This window comes from Protopterus annectens, chromosome 4.part0 (genome assembly GCF_019279795.1).
Source record: "Protopterus annectens isolate FY-2018-M chromosome 4.part0, PAN1.0, whole genome shotgun sequence".
In the NCBI taxonomy this organism is placed as follows: domain Eukaryota; kingdom Metazoa; phylum Chordata; order Ceratodontiformes; family Protopteridae; genus Protopterus; species Protopterus annectens.
In genome coordinates, this window is record NC_056733.1 from 1,210,323,559 (window position 1) to 1,210,348,419 (window position 24,861).

The window sequence follows — 24,861 nt, forward strand, 5'->3', positions numbered from 1 at the left end:
AATGAGACAACGACTTTATTCGAGTTGAGCACTTTCTTCTCCACTAAAGAGACTTCATCAGAACAATATGCACACAACACCCAGCCTTTTATATACTCTCCCCAATTAATCAATCAAAACTTTAATGAGAATCAATTAAAAGCAGAAAACCCATATTGGTAATAAAAACCCATTCAACACTGTTATCAAATAAAAGCAGGTTGTCTCATTTGGATTTGTTTTTCTTCTTGCTGGCTTTTGGAATGGGAAGATAAGCATGTGCTGGGTACACATGAATTTTCCAATTTTGTTAGTTTGTATGTCAGGTTTGTAGATGACGAGTTTATTTTATGGACACTCTGCACTGGTATGATTTATAGAATACTTGCATACCCAGAGACTGCCCATGCTATGGAATAGACTTCCCATACATGTCAAACAGAACACCTCACTGGCACTCTTCAAGAGAAATCTTGATGAGTGGATGGCAAATAGAAAAGTCACACTGGGGATCACTCCAATGGCTCTACTTGACAGAGGCACTGGGAACTAAGGTTGGGTGGCACGATGCCAGGGTAATCCTATGGGCTAGGCTTGTAAAGGCTCCAGGGCCATTAGCCTAGTACACACCTGTGAACCAATGATTGCTGTTATATATGTTTTGGTTTAATATTATGCATTGTTCTTTTTTAATTGTTTGTTGATCCCAATATCTGCTGTTTTGTATTTGGACATTGACATTATGGCTCTTGTTTTTCACATTTGGTCAACTCTTCGGGAATTTACTGCTGAACTTGAAGGATAGTGCTTCATTATACATATGTGTTTGATGTGGTTTTGGACTGACTGTACTTTTTATATAATGCATATTCATGTGTGTTTGTACTTTTTCTTTATACATACATGCTGTTTTTATATGCATCTCTAGCCTAGGCAATGGCTGAAGTAGAGCTTTAGGAATCAAATCTTTATCCCAGTCAACAAACTGTAATAAAGGAATGCTTCTTCAGGTAGTAAGCAGGCAGACAGGCATGCTGTGGAATCCAAAGGCCATTTGTCATGTCTAGATATATACCTTGCAGAGACAAAGAAATTGTCCTTAGCCAGCATATAAAGATTCTATTAACTGTTATAGCATTTGATATGAAATATGAAGATTGACAGCAGAGCTTCATGCATTGCTGGCAGCTAAACAAAGGAACAAAAGAACTGACTCTGATACAGAAATAAACATGCTACAGATAAAACAGCCATGTACTCCTTTTTTATGGATTACCAGTCAAATGTGTTTCTGGAATTCAGTCTTAAAAAAAACTGCAATATTTTCCTTTTGTTGATAGAGAAAGCTATAAAACATTTACATTCATACAGGGTAAACATAAAAAAAAAAAATAGCTAGCTTGTTCTTCATAGTCAATCAGCAAGTACTGTAAACAAAAAAAATGAAAAAATCAGCTCTTCCATTCATCTGATGACATCCAACAACTGAAAAGTAGCGGGTAAAAGAACAATGAGAGACACAAAGAATACTTATTATTTCATAACAGTTTTAAGGTGACTGTCACTCATACATTGGTAGACAAGAATCAAACCTGCTTATATGCATCAGGACATAAGTCCAGAAAGGGAAAAGTGTTTGAACGGCACATACTGGTATAGTATATACATTGTAATACAGGGATAGAACTACCAAGTACTGACAGGGGTGACCAGATCCACTAGGCATGCAAGGTACAGTTGATAGTTTGCAGAGTTAGGCAGATAATACTGGGTGTTGAGATATACCAAGGTATTCTGGTTTGCTGGCTATACCTCTCAACTGTACAGATTTTTGCCTCATATTTTGGTGTGTTCCTCCTATACTCTGTTCCTTTCTGGAGAATAGCTGAGGATTGGAGTCATTAAATAATGACAAACATTTGAGTTTAAGACTCCACATCCTTCAGAAAATTCATGCTAATGCAAAACCTATTATTCTATCAACTTTCTAAGTTTGTAAGAGCAATATTTAAAAGCTGTCCCTATTTGTCCCCCCATCATTTTAGGCTTCATCCAGATTTTTTGCTCTAAGAGGTTGAGGGGTATGTTGCTGGCCCATTAAGTAACCACCTGTTAGGAAAAATAATTAAGCACAGAAGGAAGCCATTGCCTATATAGGACACAGGCAAAACATCAGATGCTCCGTAGTCAATAAGAACTTGTGCAATTAGCTCAGGAGGAGTCTGAAGGATCTACAAAGAAAGGCAGACAAAGAAACCAAGAGAGAGAAAGAGAGATAGATAGAGAGATGGGTACCAGTTGTTTAGCAATCTGCATCTTCGGTATTTGGAGTTTGAAAGTCACATGTCTTCTCAGAGTGGTGAAGCAGAGAGGAATGTTCAGGTCATGTGATGAGGTAGTATTTGAGAGTAGTTTTTACCTGAAGTCTCATGTTGTACTTGTCCTTGGTTGCCAGAAAATGACGTATACTATTCTGCACAAGTCAGCAGTAAGAGACTTATTTTTATTCATCTGGTGTTCTTTGCCTAAAAAACTCTCAACTTAATTTCCCTGGTTTTGCCCTTCGTAAGTATGCCAGCTAATTCCACTTTATGTTTTGAGGTACAAAACACACGACTTGTATGCTAGAGTTCTGGCAAACAACTTTTCATTTGAGTTTTGTCCATACGGAAAATTATCATGCTCTTGTACATTAATGGGTAACTTGAAAGAGACTTTAGTTCATTTCCTTTATTTTAGAAGTTGCTTCTATCAACTAGGATAAAATCAGCACAAAGAAAGAGAACTGTAACTCATTTACTTTGTGGAATTCCCTCACAAGTGTGAGACCTGAGAAAGAGATACAAAACTGTTAACCAGTTTTATTTGTTGCAGTCTTTTGGTAGTGTGAAATCTGAGAAAGAGATAGAAAACTGTATCCTATTTTATTTTGTTGCAATCTACTTGCTAATGTGTGATATGAGAAACAGAGAGAAGACTGTTACTTATTTTATCCTGTTGCCACCACTCACTAATGCAAAACACGAGAAAGAGAAAGCGAGAGGAAAAAAATATTATGTGTTTATATTATTGCATTCACTTACTAGTGTGAGACATGAGAAACAGTGAGGAAACATGGTGGTGACTTTGTTGCGTCTCTCACTAGTGCAAGACCTGCAAACGAAGTAACTTATTTATTTAACATTCTTGAATCTTTTTGCCAATGTATGACCTGAGACAGATACAGAAAGGTGTTGGTTTTTTTTTTTTTTTTTTTTATCAGTACCATTTATTATTGAAAGACCCGACAACACTTACCTGTGTGTGTTATACTGTAGTTCTCCAGAAAGAGAGCTAGTAAGATCACAACAGTGGCCTATATTAAACTACCACAGCTGTTTTGTGTTACTTTCCACTTGTAACTACTCATCTGTTAAAACCACATTCTCTTATTGCATTCTTGTTCAATAAACCCCATGTTTACATATTGAAAAATGCTGGCTGTATAAACAGAACTATAGCAGTTAAGTTCACAAATAATAAATGAAGTGTTTATGGAGTACTTGAACTATTACTCTAAAGATATGGTTCTTGGTATTTCAGGAGTATATTTGCTTATTTGTTGTTTCAGTTTTTCTGAATTGTGGCTTTGCAGTACTGGTTGAGGCTCATATTTCTAAACAACATATTACATCTCCTTGTTCATAAGAGAATACAGAATGATCAGATTAATGAATTCATTATGGGTTGTATAGTTTTATTCAGTGCCAGGAGTTTCATACCCTAATTTGGTTGCTTGAGTGCTCACAAAGCACAAATGACTTTTGCGGCTAATAATACATAACTTCTAGCTTAGATGGTTAGTTCATCACTCAGATAACATAACTTCCCATAAAATAAGTGGGGTTGGGTGTTGGCATAATGGTTAAGGTGTTTCTATTTTATCTCCTAGTCAGGTATTATATGTATAATTTCACAGGGCCCACATGCATCTAGTAAGTCTACAAAATCAAGGTACTTGCAGAAAGTAGAAACAGTAAGGCATCCATGAATGGGGTGTCACTTCAACAGTGACAATCATCTAGAGCCAAGGTTCATACCTTTGGGCTGCCATGGTAGTTCTTCCACACCACACACTTGCATGCACACTCACAGCCAATCTACCTACTGCATGTCTTTGGAAATGTGGGAAGAAACCTACACAAACACAGGGAGGATATGCAGACTCTGCAAAGAGGGCACCCCAGCCAAGAATCAAACTTGGAACCCTCTTTCTGTAAGTCAACAATGTTATCCACTGTGCCACTGTGCTGACCTTGTGTTGGTTTTATAGTTAGTAAAATAGATATCCACCCTTTCTCTATTCCTTGGTAGCTTGCAGTTTAAAAATGTAGTCATATATATTGTTTTCTGAAAACTGCAGCTAACTAAATATTGATCTTTAACACTCTTTCACCAGTTTAAATTAATTTTATTAAGTCACTTTGCATCCCATCATTTTATGCTCCTTAATTTGAAAAATGTTGACATTTATTTTTCATTCTTAAGTGAACATCTTGAAAACATACTTCTTTGCTGAGGTCACTGTATCAGCTGTAATTTATTTCTAATTATTCTGACTTCTTATCAACTTCTAAAGAAAATATGTTCATGAGCACACACAGCCCTTATAACTGAGCACTAAATATTAAATCATGGTATCTCTAAGATGATTTGAATCTCATGGTAACATTTTATTTTATTTTTTTCCTTTTCATGCATACAGAAAATTAAACATAATTAAAAGTCAGCTTTACTTATGTATAGTCACAATAGGGAAGAAGGAACTTTGCCATTAATACATATTCGTAAGTTAAAAATAGAAACTTAATGAATCATCTGCTGTTTATTATAAAAGCATAAAGCCCAAAACACTATAACATAATAGCTTAGTAAATGTTTAGACTGAGGATTATGCTATAATATATGACTATTCTTGTCACCTGAACTTCACCTTTGTGATCAGACCCAAAAAGAAATGAGTGCATTACAAATTATCCAATGACTTCTCACTGGTATTCAAAAATGTGCACACTGATTGGCCAGCCCAACCAGCATGTCTGTTGTAAGTCAATCATATACAACTAGAAAAAAGTCTTTCCACTCAAGTACCATTGAGCAGCCAGACTTTTATATTGGCTTGTGCTATGGAGGACAGATCAAACTACAAGAAAAAAATGTATTTATTTATTTATTTAACATTTGTTGACTGGGAAAGTCTGACTGGTTATGTACAGATTTTCAGTGGAGGCCCAGGGAGAAAAGCTCCAGAAGTATATTAGCAAGATTACAAATTTACATAGATTACAAATTGTCAAATCATCAAAATGTACAATTTGTGTATACATGAAAGAATAAGCAAAAATGTTAGAACACGCTAATTTTAGAACACACTATATATAGACATTAGTAAGCAATAGTGTTAAAACACAGTATATACAGACCATAGCTCAATCATTTTTACAGTAGACAGAATTGAGTTTTCTAAAAGAGAAAAGGGTAGAGTAAAAATTTTAGGGTAAAGGTATAATGAAGGAGGGTAAGTCACAAGGGGAAGTGGGATGGGACTAGAAAAATTTCAGTAAGTCCAAATATAATAGAATGCTGTCATGTACTAAGAAGTTGACCAGCATGGGCAGCTCGAGTTATAGTATGTGTTGCAAAACTATATTTCTATGGTGTCTCTTCTTAAATCTCGTCAGACTGTCATACCTCTGAACTTTCCTGATTTTCACAGAATGCCCAGATTTTTGCCTCATAGTCTTCTTTTTTTTCTAATAGGAGATGTATTTTTGGTAAGTATCTAGGGATTGACACACATTTGAGGTTTAGGCTTCATATCATTCAGAAAATGCATGCTAACACAAAACCTCTCCTTCAAGCAACTTTCTTATATGTTCATAGGTTCATAGAAGGTTACTAGGCTAATGGCCCTAGAGCCCTTACAAGCCTAGCCATATTTATCCCAAGTTGCTCCAATTGTCAGTGGTTAGGTGAGTGAGTTTCACAGAGGTAAGGGTCTATGGTAGTTAATACTGACTTCCTCTGTCCAGGAGTGACATGGGCTCCACCCCAGTAGTGAATTTGCTGTCATTCATCCATTGATCTAGGTTGCGTTTGAAGATGGTCAGGGAGGGCTCTGCTTCAGGTGAATTAGAAGCTTGTTCCAGAGAAGTGGCAGTCTCTGGGAGATGTATCTGTTTATCTCTCCAGCATGACCTGTTCATGTCAGAATAAGTCAAGATCCCTGGAGCAAGTCACCCTTGTGCAGTTTGATGTACGAATGTGTAGCATTCTTGCTGTCCTGTAAGCCTAACACAGGTCACCCGTAAGCAACCTGTAGGAAGCAGAATACAGTGACAGGGCTTAAAATTTTTCTGCATAAGACTTGTTTTGTATACCCTGTAATTTCTTGGTGAGAAACCTCTGTGGTCTCTCCAGTTGTTGTAGGTGTCTGGTGAGGTACATGCAAAAGGGAGCATTGCGCAAACTTATTGGTCTGTATTGGTCTGATGAGGGCTGAGTATAATGCAATTATAACATGTTTAGATCTAAATGTGATGCCTTTACTTACATGTGCCACATAGAAGGATTTCCTTACTACTGTGGATATATGACTGTCAAAGTTCAGATTGCTGTCAACCTGAGTCCCCAGATCATGCACCACTGGGTCTACACTTGGTGGGGGGGGGGGGGGTGCTGTCTATAATGTAATTAGCATGGATGTCAACTTTTCAAAGGTAATAATAATGATGCATTGTTTTGCATTTAGCTTGAATCTGTGGCTTTGGCACCAATCATTTGTCTGCATTAACCTTGTCTGCAGTATATTAACATTGTTGGGGGACTCAATTATTGCTCCAAATTTGCAAGTGTCAGTGAACTTGGTCAGCCACAGGCCATCTAAGTTTACCTAGACTTCTGAGAAATAAATTCTGAACAGTGAGGGGCCCAGCAATAAAATCTGTCCCTGTTTTTTGGACCTTTGTTCCCCCATTATGTTACGCTTTGTCCGGGTTTCTTGCATCAAGAGTATCAAGAACAAAAAAAATAAATAAATAACAACAGAGATTTCTCTTTTCTGTGTTGCTCCTTTTGAACAGCACTGATATACAAACATAAGTCCCATATGCATGAGCAGTACATCAGACAATGTGGAAGAACACAAAACAACGTGAAAGAACACTACCGGGCCTTTATACAAAGACATTGTTTAAGGAAGGTAAGCAATTTCTTGCTAAAATAATGACATTGTATAACAGCAATAACACACTCATGAGTATGGATAATTCTGGATTTACTCGCAGTTGGCTTTGTTTGATCACTCAGGCTTCATCCTTGTGATCAAACTACACCAATTGTGGCTAAATCCAGCATTATCCACATGCAGTCATGGGTTATTGCTTAAATAACACACATCCCAACCGAGTATTAAAGCAATAATAAATAAGAATCAGTTAGGACAACCATATATCAAGGATTTCAGATCCAACAGAATAATGCATTCCAGAAGGTAACACAGGCAGAAACATATTTTAAAGCTGTGATTAGAGCCTGATATGAATAAAGTGAAAATGTTAGAAATTCCCACAGTAGACATGGTTAAAGGAGCATTATATACTACTGTGAGGAATTATGTGTTGAAAAGTGTTCCCAAGAGCTTTGACAATTTTGTAACCTTAGTAGGATGCCTATTAGTGACAAGCTGTTCAAAACTGGACTGTTTGCTTCTGACTCCAAAGTTGCAGTAAGAAATGAACAATCAACTGTGAAATTAAAAAAGTCAAGTAATGGATTAACATTTTACAAATGTGGAGGGAGAGGTCAACTAGTTATATATTGTTATACTAGTATTGCAGATAATTCTAGTAGTAGACATGTGAAAACGAATATGCATGCTAGAGATTAAATTGCTCATACAAAGTATGCAACAACTGCAACTAGAATAATTCAGTCATCATGATGCCATTGTGTTATAATCACAACAATGACATTCATTATACTTGTGGAAGTTCAAGTCCTTCTAGACACCAGCAGCATGAGTACCCTTGTCAAAGGTCCCCTATATACAAGTATAAGATTAGTGATAAACAAAAAAATTGAGGTAATATACATTTGTGCTGATAGAAAGGAATATCATTTCACACCTGCAGAAATTCAAACAATCCAGGAAAATTTTTACATTCTATGCTTATAGCGCTGATTTGATTCATGATATAATCTTAGGAATAGATTTTCACAAAGTTTAAAGCATTGTAGAAAAGGAAGGAAGAGGGTTGATGCACATAATAAGGAAAATATAAATCAGTTCCTTGATATATACAGTCAGTTTAAGAAAAGGTGGAGCAAGATAGTGGAACTCATACAGAGGTCCTGAATCAAAACCAGGAGAAGAGTTAGCAGAGAAGGTATAAAAAGGACTAGAAGCTGGCTGTGTATTTAGACAGGAAAAGAGAACCTGTGTTCTACCTGAAATCTGTCAAAATGATAAAGCAAGAGAAAGCCAATACTGCAAGAGATGTCAGTACAGGAACTGAAGGTGAACTGATAAAAAACTCTGAAGTAAAATTAAGTTGAAGACAGGGACTCACAATAAGTATTAGCACAAAAACAGAGAAGGGAGACATAGACATATGGCACTTAAGTGAGAATCCTCAGACCTAAGAAATGGTAGTACGTACCAAAAGTGACATAGGTGAAAAAAAAAACAGAGTTCTAAACCTACTGCTGTAAAAGGGAATAGACAGCTAAATAGGATAAAAGGAACTATCAAGATTTTTTTAGAGCTACCCTTTGTAGGGAAAGATATATATACAAAACTGCAGTAGCATTGTTTTTCGTGAGAGAAGGTTATACCTTCCACCTCAAGACAAGATAATGAAGAAAGTAACCATGAACTGTTGGGCCTACAGCTGACTTGCATAAACTTAAAAAAAATAGAATGGGAAAATAAAGCTTTACATAAGGCAAGAGAGAATGTAACTCAAGTTGTATGGGTTAATAATGATCATGGTGTTCTCTTTACTTCTTACCCTTTTTGAGTTAAAGGATTATCTCTTATATAGAATAAGTAAATATATGGTAGACATTTTGCATCATTTGCTAGAGCCAAATAAGCACTAGTAATAAAGCTAACCCATATAATGTATTAAGAGGTCATCTAGGGATGAACAAAACTAAGAGAAGAGTATAAACCAGAGTTTATTGGCTAGCTATAATGAAATTGATAGAAAATTCCAGAGTTTGTTATCCAGATGGGCAGAAAAGTGTACCCTCATCCTGAATTTGTCCATTAATCCTATTGCCTGCAGAACTGCATTTGGTCATATTGCTGTGGGCAAAATGGAGCCTGCAGTAAAATCTAGCAATCGATGCCAGTACAACTCTAACAATAATGGACTATGCTACAAATTTCCATAATCAGTGTGTAATGCAAGGCTAATGCTGAGACTATTGCCAGAGAACTGGTACTGTTACTCTTTTTTGTGGGTATCCCCTAAAGAGATATTTACTGACCAAGGTACTACATTTATGTAAAGGGTACTGCACCAGTTATGTCACTGCTTTAAGATCAGAAAGTCTAACATTTACAGACTAATAGATTCATTGAGAGTGTCAATAAAACATTGAAATCTATGCCAAGGAAAGCTGCTGATGTAGATGGGAAGAACTAGAGCCAGTTATTACCTTACTTACTGTTTGCAATGAGTGAGATGCCACAGTCTTCAGCAGGTTTACCCCATTTGAACTTCTTTATGGCAACTATCCCATATGACTCATTGACATTGCTAAGAAAACTTAGGAAGAACAGAAAACATCATTTGAAAGTCTGATAGCACACTGAATTAGTCCATAGGATAGAGTAAAGCCAGTTATACTCATAATAAATTATGTGCAGAAAACCAAGGAGATACTACAGTCATTTTGTAAAGTAAAGAGTTTAACCCAGAAGATCAGATATTACTATTAGTACTATGCATGTAGAACACATTTCTGACTAAGACAGAAGGACAAGCAATCAAACTCCCATCAGGGAGAAATTCTCCCTTGAGAGAGACAGCACACTTGATGAGCCAAAAACAAATATTATGCTCTGAGCCAGTATTACTGCCTCCTGATTTTATTATGAATTTTAGCCTATATACTGATGCATCAGAGGAACATTTATGGCCATTGCTGTCTCAAGATATTCAAGGTGAGCAGGACCATGTTCAGCATAAAAGTGAGCATAAGCATGAGATTGTTTAGCAGTGAAGTGAGATTTCTGCTCCTTTAAAAATATAGTTATTAAGTAAACATTTCAAGCTGGTAACTCAGCATGCTGCATTACAATGACCAAGTAAACAAACAGATGGCAATATGAAGTTATGGCAGTCACTGCAGTCCCTAAGGCCATCTGGTATACTGTAATCTAAACGTCTAGATTAGCTACTAGGAATGCTGATGGGCAGCTGAGGACTTACAACCCAATGTAGTGAGTCCACAAATTGGGTTTGTGCTTAAAGGGGTGCAGTTATAACATCTTCTGTTGGGGTATGGGAAAAATGGCATATGTGTGTGCCTTGCACTTGGTAGATTTTTTTTTTTTATTTATATTTGTTTGCAGGAGTAGTGCATTTATCTCAGCGGACTATTTGCAGGCACAGCCTGAGTGAACAGGATCACATAAGAAATGAACAAGCCATATTTACAGATACAAGGATATGCTGAAACATATACATATCTATAGATGAAAGAATATGCCACAATATTAAGTTCAGGACATAGTTTTCAATGTTAGAACATGCACTGGAAAATGGAATCATGCTTAACAGTTATTTTTGGATATGATGGCGCCATAATGTATGCAATGTCTTATGCTACAGGGATAGCATTCCCGCACTAAGACAGAAAGGTATCTGAATGTATTACATGGTAATCAGAAGTCAATTACCAGTTTAATGTTTGTATAAAAAGATGTAGCCTTGAAAGCTAGAACTGGGAATTACATTCCTCAATGGAAGGCTCAAGGTGGGAAAGAAAGGATTTTACACAAAGATTCATACTTGTGACATTCAGCACAGGTGAAAATGTCTTTTGTTGTTACTAAAACTGAGGAGAAATACTGGTTGGACTTGCAGCTGTGATAGTTTGGTAAATTCCTGTTTATACCAGACGGTTTTTAAAAGAAAAGAGGAATGCACCTTAAAGTGGAAGTAATGCTAAGAAACTTTTTTTTTCTGAAAGTTACAAGAGCTATAATTTTGTCATTTTTTCCTGTGGACCCATACAATAAACATGTCTTTTTATATAAGTCCTGCTTTCAGTGTATTCTTCAGATTTATATAATATGCGTGTGTGTGCGTGCATGTGTGTGTATGTGTTTTGTGTGTGTGTGTGTGTGTGTGTGTGTGTGTGTGTGTGTGTGTGTGTGTGCATGTGTGTGTGTGCATGTGTGTGCGTGTGTACATGTGTGTGTTTGTGCGTGTCTGTGTATGTTTACACACACACACACACACACACACACACACACACACACACACACACACACACACACATAGAAATGCACGTATGGCAAATGTTTACAAATCATATGCAAAGCCATGGAAAGACTTATCATGCAATTAATCAATGAAGACATAGGAAACCTCCAGACACTGGACCTGTCTCAGTTTGGATTAATCAAGTGCAGGTCATACTTACTCAACCTGGTTGTTTTTTTTTTTTTTTTTTTTTTTCAAAAAGGTCACCAAAGCAATGGATAAAGGCAAAATGGTACATACCACATAACTCATCCTGGCCAAAGATTTTGACACAATTCCCCACTCAGGCATAGTAAAAAAGCTAAATAAACTAGGAGTAAACCCTCATGTCACCCACTGGATTGCAACTGACTCACAGATAGGATACAGATAATCAAAATAGGGGAAGTTACCTCCACAAAGTAACCAATCACTAGTAAAGTCCTACAGGGTTCTGTGCTGGAAACTCTCCTATTTTGCATCTACTTTTCTGAAGTAAAAGCCAGCATCAAAGGACTCTGGCTGATGAAATTTGCAAATGACTGTAAGCTAGGATCAGCCACTGAATCCCCAAATGTCTTAGCCATCCTGCAGGAAGATCTGTCTCAAATAAATAACTAGTGCCAAAATCATGGACTGAAACTAAATGCCAAGAAATGCATTATTTTATCCTTTGGGAAATCATCTACCCCAGGGAAGTACAACATTGACAATACTCCCCTAAGAATTGACCCAGTTTGAGATTTGGGAACTAATGTGGACAGTGACCTAACTTTTGACCAACATGTATCTCTCATTGTAAGAAAGTCCTTCTATGTTGTACAGCTTATAAACAAAGGGATTGTGTCTAGATCTGGGGATGTCATTGCCCCTCCTTACTCAGTCCACATTAGGCCAGCCATTGAATATAATGCCCCCTTTGTCATGTATCTGACCATAAATCATGCAACAAGTGGAACATCCACAAAGATGCTTTACTAAAAGAATGCAAGGCCTGAACAAAATGCCCTACATGGACCGACTCAAAGCCCTGTCACTATACTCGGTATCCTACAGATTGCTAAGAAGTAACCTGGATCAGACATAAAATGTATGTTCCAGCTGATTGCTGATTGATTTACTGCACATCAGCAAGTAAAATGCCATTAGAAATACTCAGTCTAAGGATCTAAACCTCTTCTGCAGCAACAGCAGAAAAGTTTGGAGGGACAGGTATATCTTGCAGAGGATACCGCTCCTGTGGAACAGACTTCCCATCCACATAAAACAAACTTTGTCCCTGTCCATTTTTAAGCACATCTTAGACCTATCGATGGGAGACAAAGAACGTACCCCAGTACTGCCTCCTGTACTATTAATAGATAGATGCAGCTTCTAAATGGTTTATCTCATGGATGGGTCCTCTGAAATTATCTATGGTATGATCCTAGTTATTCTCATTAGGGGTAATACATAATTACTAACCATTGCATGGGCAAGGCCAATCTATATCCAAATGGAATGGGCTATTTTGAACATGTAAATGTAAATTGGCTAGGCTTAAAATAGCTTGCAAGGGCAGGCAGCCTAAAATTTTCACTTTTTCACACTTGTATAACAGAAGTATGTGGCTTTGTTTTGTGGGGTTGTGCAAACAGATTGTGTGGGAAAGCAACTAATCATAAGATTGCCTTCTCAGTGTGTGTGTTTGCATGTGTGTGTGTGTGTGTGTGTGTGTGTGTGTATGCGTGTGTGTGTATGCGTGTGTGTGTGGTGTAGGGTGGGTTGTACTGGGTGGCAGTGTATATGTCTGACATAAACAAGATGAATTATTATTTTTGCACCCATTATTTATTTATTTTTGGTCCCTATCAGTTCATCGAAAAATCAATTAATCAAACAGCATTTTCAGTGCAATTACATCAAACATGCCACTCGTCAAACTGTTCATACTGAGATTGCAGTACAGTGAGGATCAGTAAATTTGCCCGTTTCCTACTGTAGTGTGATCTCGGAGTTGGTATATATAATTAGCGGGAGGGTGCAGCCCTCTACATGAGTGGAATTCAATGAACGGCATTTCCAATGAAATGCCGTTCAATGAAGTGGCGGTTCACTGAAGTGATATAAACCCATTTAATTTCCACATGCATCGATGCACATACACACACACGCCTGTGTATCTGTGTGTGGTTTTGTGTGTATGTATATATGTATATATATATATATATATATATATATATATATATATAGGTGTGTGTGTATGAGTGTTATCTATATATCTATATATCTATATCTATCTATACATATATATATATATATATATATATATATATATATATATAGATATAGATATATATAGATATATATGTATATAGATATATATATATATATATATATATATATATATATATATATATATACAGTGGATATAAAAAGTGTCCATGCCCCTGTTAAAATGCCAGGTATTTGTAATGTAAAAAAATGAGCTCACAATAAATAATTTCAAAACGTTTCCCACCTTTAATGTGACCTATAACCCGTACAATTCAATTGAAAAACAAACAAATTTGTTAGGGGAAAAATATACAAAATAAAAAAACATACAATACACTGGTTGCATAAGTCTGCACACCCTTAAACTAATACTTTGTTGTGTGTGCATACCCTTAAACTAATACTTTGTTGAAGCACCTTGATTTAATTACAACATTCAGTCTTCTTGGGTAGGAGTCTATCATCATGGCACACCTAGACTTGGCAATATTTGCCCACTCTTCCTTGAAAAAGCACACCAAATTTGTCAGATTGTGAGGGCATCTCTTGTGCACAGCCCTCTTCAGGTCACCCCACAGAATTTCTATTGAATTTAGGTCTGGGCTCTGGCTGGGCCATTCCAAAACTTAATTTTCTTTAAATTTCATCATAGCAACTTAGAGGAAATCCAGTATCATAACATGTATATACAACGTCATCAGCTCTCAAAGATTTAGCGATGTAAATATGCTCCAGCTAATTTGACAACAACAGCTTCTGCAATGGCCCCCAGTATCATTTTAGTCTACATAAAGAGGATTGAGTGATGCATGCTAGCTCTTTTTTGGTGTATGTTTTTTTGTGGGCCATTTCGGTACATCTTTGATGTTTTTCATATTGCTTCAAAATGCAATGGAATTGATAAAACTTCCCATTGATTGGATGAAGTTTTGAGACTTGGATATCGATAGGTATGTCTTTGTTGAAGTCCGATACGTGGCAGAGTTTGAGTTCTCAACCAATAAGAGAACAGATGTGATAATTACTCTAGATTGGTTGTTTTCTGCCTTTGCCAGTTTGGATTGGCTACTACCATTTAATGCATTAGTGCGGATGTCTTCCTGTATGGTGATCACAAGTCTTTAGATTAACTGCTCTTTATGTAGAAGAATATGAAACTGGGGGCCATTGCAGCAGCTGTTGTTGGCAAATTAGCTGGACCATATTTACTTCACTCAGTCTTTGAGAGCTGATGATGTTGTATATACATGTTATGATACCGGATTTGCTCTAAGTCACTACAATGAAATTTGACAGAATTCTGTTTGAATATTCTTGTGCTGGAGTTTTTTAATCATATGAAAGCAGCTGACATGGTCGCCATTGGTTGGTTATCTTTAGTGTCCCTTTAAAAGGTTGAGAGTTGTTTTTGCACTTATGGGCAGATATTTGTGAGCTAAGTAAATATATTTTTGAGAAAAATCAGGCTGTGTTGTTCGTGCTGACACTGTTGACATCTATGTATGGCTCCTATTCACCCCATTCTAATAGGGTGTTTATGATGAGCCTATATTTTGATTGGCTAAATGTGCCACATTCTGATAGGATGTTTAATGTGCCCCTACCAATGGAAAGGCAGTCAAAATGACTATACCTATTGGCTGCTATGTATGTTAGCCATTGCTCATTGGATGTATTAGCCATTGATGGTATTTGCAATACGAATCTGTGCCAATAAATGCACAATGTTATTATTAATCTCAAAGTTTTAATAACTTTTCAAGGGAACATGATATGTATGTGCTGCTAAAACTTTAAGATTATTTAATAGCACAACTGTGCTTTTCATGTTATTTGATTATTTGAGTTACTACCTGTTATACTGTTTGTTTGAACAATCCTCTCAGAGTGCTTAGATAGACTATTTGTATTTTAAAATATATTTTGCTTGGTCAAAATGTTAGCTGTTATATGATTGGTCAGAGAGGTTAGTTACAAATATAAATTATGCAAAATCAATGTTCATGGTTTAATAGCTTGCTGCCTTTGAGTTGAATATTATCCAAACATTTTTGTTATATAATCAATGTGTTTAGATGTATTTCTTGAATGATCTGAAAAAGCAACTTTAAGTTGTGACAGCACTTACCTCTGTCTTTTACTGTTTTTTATTTTATTAAAGTTTTCCGTCTCCTCACAGTGTTGCTGGATGTTATTGGTGTTTACTGTTTTTGCTTCACACCACTAGGCTGCTTTTGGAGTGCTATTTTTCATTGTATTTACTGAATATATATATATATATATATATATATATATATATATATATATATATATATATATATATATATATATTCTAAACAGCATGATATCAAGAGCAAAAATATCCAAACTCAAAAATATCAAAACAGAATATCAACAAAATCTAACCACATCCAACACAAATGTTTTTGCAAGAAGGGGGAAAGACCTCCTGCACACCAACTACCCCTGATTCATAGGTTCATAGATGTGTACTAGGTTAATGGCCCTGGAGCATTTCAAGCCTAGCCCATAGGATGACCCTGGCATCATGCCACCCAACATTAGTTCCCAGTGCCTCTGTTGAGTAAAGCCACTGGAGTCATTTCCCATCCACTCATCAAGATTTCTCTTGAAGAGGGCCAGTCAGGTGCTCTGTTTGACATGTATGGAAAGTCTATGCCATAGCATGGGCAGTCTCTGGATTATGACCCTGTCCCTCCAGTTCATTCTGTTGATTGTGGTAATGAGGTTGAGGTCTCTGGAGCATGTGGTGCGGAGGGACTGGGATTTCTTTAGATGTAGGATTTCTAACAGAGCTGGGTCAGACATGGCTTTTTAAGTCAAGCAGGGATCGCCTCTAAGTAGGCGATATGAGACAGAGAATAGTTGGAGTTTTTGGAGTCTGTCCATGCAGGGCAAGTGTTTATGGCCTAGAATCCTCTTTGTGAGGTACTTTTGCTGCCTCTCCAGGTTGTTGTTGCGGGTGTCTATTGAGGTAAATGCCAAATGGGGCATTGTACTCAATGATTGGCCTAAGGATGGAAAAGTAGAGGGAAACAATGACCTCTTTCTTCCTGGATGCAAAACCCTTAGTAATGAGATGTGCTACATAGAAGGAGTTTCTGACCACATTGACAATGTGGTGGTCAAAAGAGAGGTTGCTGTCAACCTGTGTTCCCAGATATCTTATAACACCTTCTGTGTTCAGTGGACTACTATCAATGTGGTAATTCATGGGAACTGGGATTTGCCCAAAGGGGATGATGACACATTTTTTGGCATTGAGCTTAAGGCCATGGTTCTGGCACCAGTCGTTGGTTTCAGTGAGGCCATTCTGTAGGATGTCATCATTAATTGGGGAGTTAATAATAGTTCCTAACTTGCAATCATCTGTGAACTTTGTCAGTCAGAGTCCCTTTGTGTTGGCCTGGACTTCAGAGAAGTAGATACCAAATGGGAGAGGACCTAGGACCGAACCTTGTGGAACTCCACTCGTGATTGGTCGTTGGAGTCAGCTACTTTCACACTGTGGATTCAATCTGTGAACCAGTTTGCAACCCACCTAGTGATACAGGGGTTGATGCCTAGCTTTGTGAGTTTTTCTATGATTCCTGAGTGGGGAATGCTATCAAAGGCCTTGGCCAGATCAAGGTAGGCTGTATGAACCACCTTGCCTTCATCCACAGCTCTGGTGACTGACTCAAAGAAGTCAACCAAGTTGAGCAGGCATGATCTACCCTTCACAAACCCAAACTATGTGGGATCCAGAGTGTGGAGATTCCCTATATCCTTGTTTATTAGGTCCATGATGATGCGTTCCATAGCCTTGCATATCAGACTAGTCAGGCTAATGGAGCGATAGTTTCCAGGGTCTTTAGTCACTCCTCCTTTGTGGAGAGGGATGACTGTAGCAGTGCACCATTCAGTAGGGACAAAGCCTGAGGAGAGGCTGTGACTGAGGTGCCAGTTCACTCTGTAGTTTATGTAGAACACAGCCAGGGATATTGTCAGGTCCCATAGAAGCTGTATTCTTGGCATTGGACAGTGCTGTTTTAACCTGTGAAGCAGTAATACTGGGTGCCTGGCAATCTACTGGTATTGTGATTGGTTCTTTGTGGGGGGAGGGATAAAGATGGCACTAAATCTGTCAACCAGTATAGTGGCAATATCTGTTGGCTCTGTATAGGAGGTACCATTGTGCACTAGCTCAGAGGAAATCTGGGTATTGCCATGAAGATTCTTTACATAACTATAGAAGGCCTTGTGGTTGTCTTCACTATCTGATGCAATTCTGTTTTCATAGCTAGCTTTAAAGGATTTGATGAGGGATCTCTACTTTGTGTTGAGGCTGATAAGGGAGTTTTTCCAGTCTTGGGACTTCACCTTATTCCACATCAGTTTACTCCTTCTGTTGTAGAGTTTGTTTATGCAGAAGACCACCAGATTGGCTTCCTTTTTTTGGATGATACCATCTTGGTTCTATTGAGTATGGTGAGATCCATGCATTTGTGTACATGTTCGTACAGTGCATTGGTGCATGATTCAGTGGTCATGCAACTATTCTCCATCTGCACGGCTGCCGTGAAGTTAGCCACTTCTGTTTTTAGGAGCCCAAAGTTAGCTTTGGAGAAGTTTTTCATGGTGGTTACTTTTGTGGGGGGTGGGCGGGATGTGGATTTCCAAGGTGATTAGTTTGTGGTCGGATCTAACCAGGGAGGAGTTGACTATTGGTGTTGAGCAACGGTTGCCCATGTTAGTAATGACTAGGTCAAGGATGTTGCTACCTATAGTGTGGGTAAGAACGAGCTGGTCCAGGGCACTGGAATTAATAAATTCCAGGAAATGTTGGGCAAGTGTATTGGAACATGAGTAGTTTTCCCAGTTAATGGAGGGGTAGATGAAATCACCCAGTATGAGAGTGTTAGGTTGGACTCTAATACTCTCCAGGGTGCTTTGAAACATGGAGTGGGAGTCTTGGGACATGGTTGGGGACCTATAGCAGGCTATGCCCCGAATTGCTGTCTTACCCAATGTCAACTGCACCCGAAGTATCTCAGATGCATTATGTTTGGCTACCAGTCTGGAGGTGTGTGCATCCTTTATGAATATGGAAACACCACCGCCTTTGGAGCTTTGGTCCATGGTCTGGGGCCGAAAGGTGTGGAATTAGTTATAGCCTGGTAGTGCAGTGGTGTTTCTGCTGCCATGAACCAGGTCTCTGTTACAGCACAAATGTTGATGTTCTCCATTTTAAGCAGTGCTTTGAGTGAGTGCATTTTGAGATTTAGACTTCTAGCATTGAGCAGCATGACCTTCAGATTGGATCTGTTTGTAAGCTGTTATAGTGGTAATTTGGTCTTCGGAACATCACCTAAAAAGGCACTATAGGGGTGGCAAGAGCCTTTGCCAGTATCCAGAAGCCCAGTGGTGACAGATGCAGGCCATCTCTGGCAAAGCATTGAGGTCTGTCAGTCATGTCATCCCAGGCAGACAGATACTGGATCCCCTTAGAATGACACCAAAATGTTAGCAAATTGTTGAAATCAATCATTTTCTGCTTTTACTGTGGTATCATTCTGGGTGATGGTAGGATGCTGCTCAGGGCTTGGGTCATACTCACCTGGGCTACTTAATCCGAGCGCTCCTCCATGTCCTTTTTCATGTAGTCCAGGGAGGTATATCTCAGGTTATTCACACCCACATGTACAATGACAGAGTCATATTTGTACCTGTTGCTGAGGGACCTGAGTGCATGTATTATGTGGCAGATCCTGGCATCTGACAGGCAACTGTCTGTTACTTTCTCTTTATTCAACCTATTGAGTGGGACATCAGTGTGCTTCACTATCGAATCACCTATGACTAGTGTGTTGGGCATGCTGTTTGCCTTAGATGCTTTGACTGAGTGGCATACTGTTTAGGAGAGTTATGTGCCTCATGATTAGTGTTGTGTTGTGGTGGTCAAGTGCGTTTCTGCCTTGGAGGTCTCAGCTGTTTGGGTAGATTTTTATTGAGAGCCTCTGTGAAGGTGGGTGTGTGGTTTGTGCTTTTATGTGAAGGCAGTGCTGGTATGTGTTCTGGAGGGCTATGTGTTCCATGTGGTGTGGTGCAGATGTTGACCTTCTCCTCTTGACCAGCTATTCCAGTCTTGGCTTAAGAATGCATGGCTTCCAGTTTGGATATATAAGTGCATCTCTCACAAGTCTGAGTATTGGGAGGTAAGAGGAGAGGGTTGTTGATGTACATGAGGTAGTTGCTACATTGCCTCAGGATACCCAAGTTCACCAGGTTAATAGGAGAAAGCACAAGGAACTGACCTTTAGGCATGCCTGGAGGAGTGGGCATAAATAATAAGTACTGGAGCTGTTTCCTTGTAGAACATTTAGTGCTGGTAGCACTTTTGTGTGCCACAATAATTGCTACAAGAAGTCTGGTAAAGTGCTAGATTAATAAGCTAGTAAAACTGCAGGAGAGGAGAGAACTAGCAGATCTAAGGGAGAAATTGAAGAGCAGACTTTGCACCACTCAGAAGCTTTTAAACAGTCCTGAACACAGCAAATCTGTATCCGGACTAGACTAGTTACAAGAAAGGCAGGAAACAAGGGCAAACGCAAGCTTTTAAACCAGAAAGTTGAAAGAGAAGGAAAAACTGCCCAAACGGCTAATAAATGACAATTTCTGGGCCAGAAACCACTGGTCCTGTGGTAGATAGGCTACCTAGGGCTTACCACTCCCACTGAAAAGATAGAAGGCTTCCAGTCAACACAGAAAGGCTTGGGGGGCTCAGAAGCTTACAAACAGTCCTGGATACAGCAAATCTGTATGTAGACTAGACTAGTTACAGGAAAGGTGGGAAACAAGTGCAAATGGGGGCTTTTAAACCAGAAAGTTGAAAGAGATGGAAAAACTGCCCAAACGGCCAATAAACGACAATTTCTGGGCCAGAAACCACTCTTGTGGTAGATAGGCTACCTAGTACTTACTACTCCCACTGATAAGCTAGAAGGCTTCCCCTCGAACACAGGAAGGCTTGGGGGGCTCAGAAGCATACAAACAGTCCTGGATACAGCACATCTGTATCTGGACTAGATTAGTTACAGCAAAAGCAGGAAACAAGCTTAGATTTTTTTTTTTACAGAAAAGCAGCTAAAACAGCACTAAAAATTTCAAGTGCAGTGCAAGCTAGCACATTTGAGTATGTAGCAATATTAAAACAAATACAGTTTAAATAAATGATAATATATACCAACTCCAAGGTCACACAACTGTGTGGCAAAGGCAGAAACCCATCCCTAGTGTAACTACAATTTTGTTGATATTTTATGTTTAGATATTTGTGAGTTTAGATGGTTTTCTGTTGAATTTTTCTGTCAATATTATATTGTTTATGTTATAAGTATACCCATTATATATATGTGTGGGTGTGTGTGTATGTATATATGTATATGGGTCTACTTTTCTCTATCAAAATTTCACAGTCTCAAAAAGAAAAGTAAAACCCCACTTCTGCGAAAGTGCACTACATCAAAAGTGCACTTTCGCAAAAGTTGATTCATCGAATCGGAAAAAAAATAAAAAACTACTGTAAACACTGTTTTGCGGGGGGGCAATCCCCCTGCACCCCCCCACTTAAATATACTAACTCCAAGATTGCACTACAGTGGGGAAAAGGATATATTTCCTTATCCTCACTATAACGTGCTTTGGCGAATTATCTTTTGCAAAACTGCACTTCTGATGTAGTGCACTTTCGCTTAAGTGGGTTCAACCTTCTGTTTCTCGATAAAGTGTGTTTTTGACAAAGAAAAGGATACCCTTATATATATATATATATATATATATATATATATATATATATATACACACACATATATATATATATATATGTGTGTGTGTGTGTGTGTGTGTGTGTGTGTGTGTGTGTGTGTGTGTGTGTGTGTGTGTGTGTGTGTGTATAGCTCTATCAATATCTTTATATCTATATATAGATAGATATAGATATAGATATGTATGTGTAGTTCATAGTTCATAGCTAAGTGCTAAGCTAACTTCCCTTGTGGGTAGTTTTAAATCTAGTCAATTTCCCTTTCAAAGGTGAGAATCAAACCCTGTACCTTGTGTTTGTGAGGTAAATACCATAGCCATTATAGCACCCCCAACAAAGTTGACTGTTGAGAGATTAGATCCCCTGTCTACCAAGTTACATAAGCTAGAGAGCACAGTACTTAATGCTAATGCCACTACAGAGGTCTGTAAATTAGTACCAGGTTAACTGCCCTTGTGGACCTTTCCAAGCCGGACCTTCCGAGCCCAGCCAATTACCTCCTGTGAGAATCAAACCCTACACCTTGTGTCTATAACCTTAACCAGTATGCCAACCTCCCACCAACAGAGAAAGAAAGAGAGAGAGACAGAGAACCATTCCAAACAGAACCAATGATCAATTACTTTTTGAAGAATTTAATGAGCTATATGGAAACATGGATGCGTCATCTGTACTATCAGCAATTTGACAGATGTTTGACAGCAAATATTTATAGCTAATCAAGAAGTATGAAAAGGATAGATTAACTGGCTAAAAATGGATTTTACTACAATAGTGGAATATGAAACAAATTAAATTAGTAAGGGAAAATAGAAGGAACTATAGATTATTTAAAATAAATAGTTCAAGCTCCTTAAAGACTAGATTTAAAAAAATAAATAAATAAAGTAAGATATCCAAAGCAGCTTGCAAACAGTGACTGGCTAAGAATGCTGATCTTAAAAAATATAGTTATGTAATCAGTCTCAAAAAGGCTAACAATAGATATGGTCCTTTTCTTCATCAGCATACAATTTTTGCAATTCCTCTGAAATAACTGAAGTTTTAAATAACTAATTTACCAATTCAATTTCATCAAATGCTGTAGTTATTGCTGAAATCTCAATTCCAGACAAATCATATACTGCATGTCCATTAATCACAAAGGATATGGTGAAATCCGCTTTAAATATGATTGGAAATGACAGTGGTGATGGTCCTGACTCTCTACAGGGTCGTGTCGTCAAATGCTTTCTGGCCAATCTATACATCCTGTAACCTCATTATTTAATATGTTATCAGTGACCAGTACTGTTCCTCACTCATGGAGGCTGGCAAATATTGTACCAATACGTATGATACATAAGAATGGATTGTTTTATGATACTACTAATTATTGTCTAATAAGTTTGACATCATTTATGGCCAAGTGTTTTAAAATGTGTTTATTATCACCCTTAAACATCCATCCATGAGAACGGACTACCACTTGTTGATCTTATAAAACATGGCTTTACAAGGAAAAAGTCTACTTTTTCCATCCTGACTGGATTTTATGAAACTGTTAGTGAAGCTTTACATAATAATCTTAGTGTTGTGGTTGCATACTTAGATCTATCAAAGGCGTTATATAGTACCCCTCATGCAATGATAATTTATTCCCTGGTAACGCTATAAAGCTTTAAGATAAATCCTAATATTGTTGAATGGGTTACATGTTGCCTTAGACATTGATAGCAGTGTGTTAAAGGTCAGGGCCACATTTCAAATTGTCCAGATATTGTAACTGTTATCCCACAGGCCACACACAGATCAACTTTTTGTATTTTCATTGTAGCCTATTAATAAAATTTTTCTGCTGTCAAAATATGTTAATTACATTAAAATTGGAGCACTTTAGACATTATTATCAGATTATTTAACTTTCAATTCATATGAGTCCAAACTATTTGATTGCTTACATAAAATGGGTCTTAATATCAGTCCAACTAAATTGGTATTATTTTTGTTTGCCATTTAAGACCCAAGCAGCCTTTAGTTTTAGAAATTCATGTTATATAGGAAGTGACTGAATACAAAGACCTTTATGTATGTACATCACTTAACATTAAAAAAATGAATGTGCTGTTAAGGCAATGACCAAGCATATCATGTATCTCCATTCATGATATTTTTCTCCCAGATCTGTTGCAGTCCTTATTGAAATTATGTGCATTGTACATTAGATCTATAGTTGAATGGAACTCACTATTTTGTACATATTCAGAGATGGCCTCGCCATATTAGAAAGTGTTCAAAGAAAATTTACAATCAGGAACATTTAGCTAAACGCACCTTATTTTCTATCAGTTATCACTGTTTACCTGCCAGACTGCATCTAGCACCACATGCACTTCATGCTGAAGAAACACAACTTTTGTTCAGTGTTGAGTTGCTGCAATCAGGGCGAACGTCTTGTGGGGCACATTATACCTTTCAAATAGTAAAATGAGAACCACTTTTAGATCAAGTTATATCATTCATAGTATTGTTAGATTTTGGAACAGATTGCTATTATAATAAGAAAATATAACTCACTAGAATCATTCAAGAAGTCTTTAAATAGTTGGATTGGTTTGAAAGTCTACTCTATGACATCAAAGCCTGTGTTATGAAGGTCCTTGACCTTTACACAGCTTGCCAGAAACTAAGAAACTCTCTCTCTCTCTCTCTCTCTATATATATATGCATATATATATACATGTATATATATATATATATATATATATATATATATATATATATATATATGTATACACACACACACACACACACACACACACACACACACACACACACATACATATATTCTAAAAATGTATATCTTTGTACTGCAAACGGAGGTATAGTGCTTTTGCTTGTGATTGTTTTATGGCAACTCTTCAGAGTAGGAGTGTATGTGTACCATATCATAATGGACATATTTCACTGTAATAGACCAGAGATGTAACTGGATTAGGGCAATGGGGTGGCTACTCAGAGTGTAAGCTATTAGCAGACGAGATTGGCAGAAGCTGATGGGATGCAAGCACAGTATCAGCATTCATTTAAAAATCTACAGATTTATTTTATTTATTTATGTATTTATTTTACATTTGCTGACCGGGCTAGTCTAACTGGATACATGTCCATTTTCAGCAGAGGCCGGGGGAGATAAGCTCCACTTGAAAAGATTAACAAAGAGATAAAACATAAACATATAAATGCATGTGCAAAAAGTAATAGCAGAATATTACATAACATTTCAGTCATTGAATACAAGAT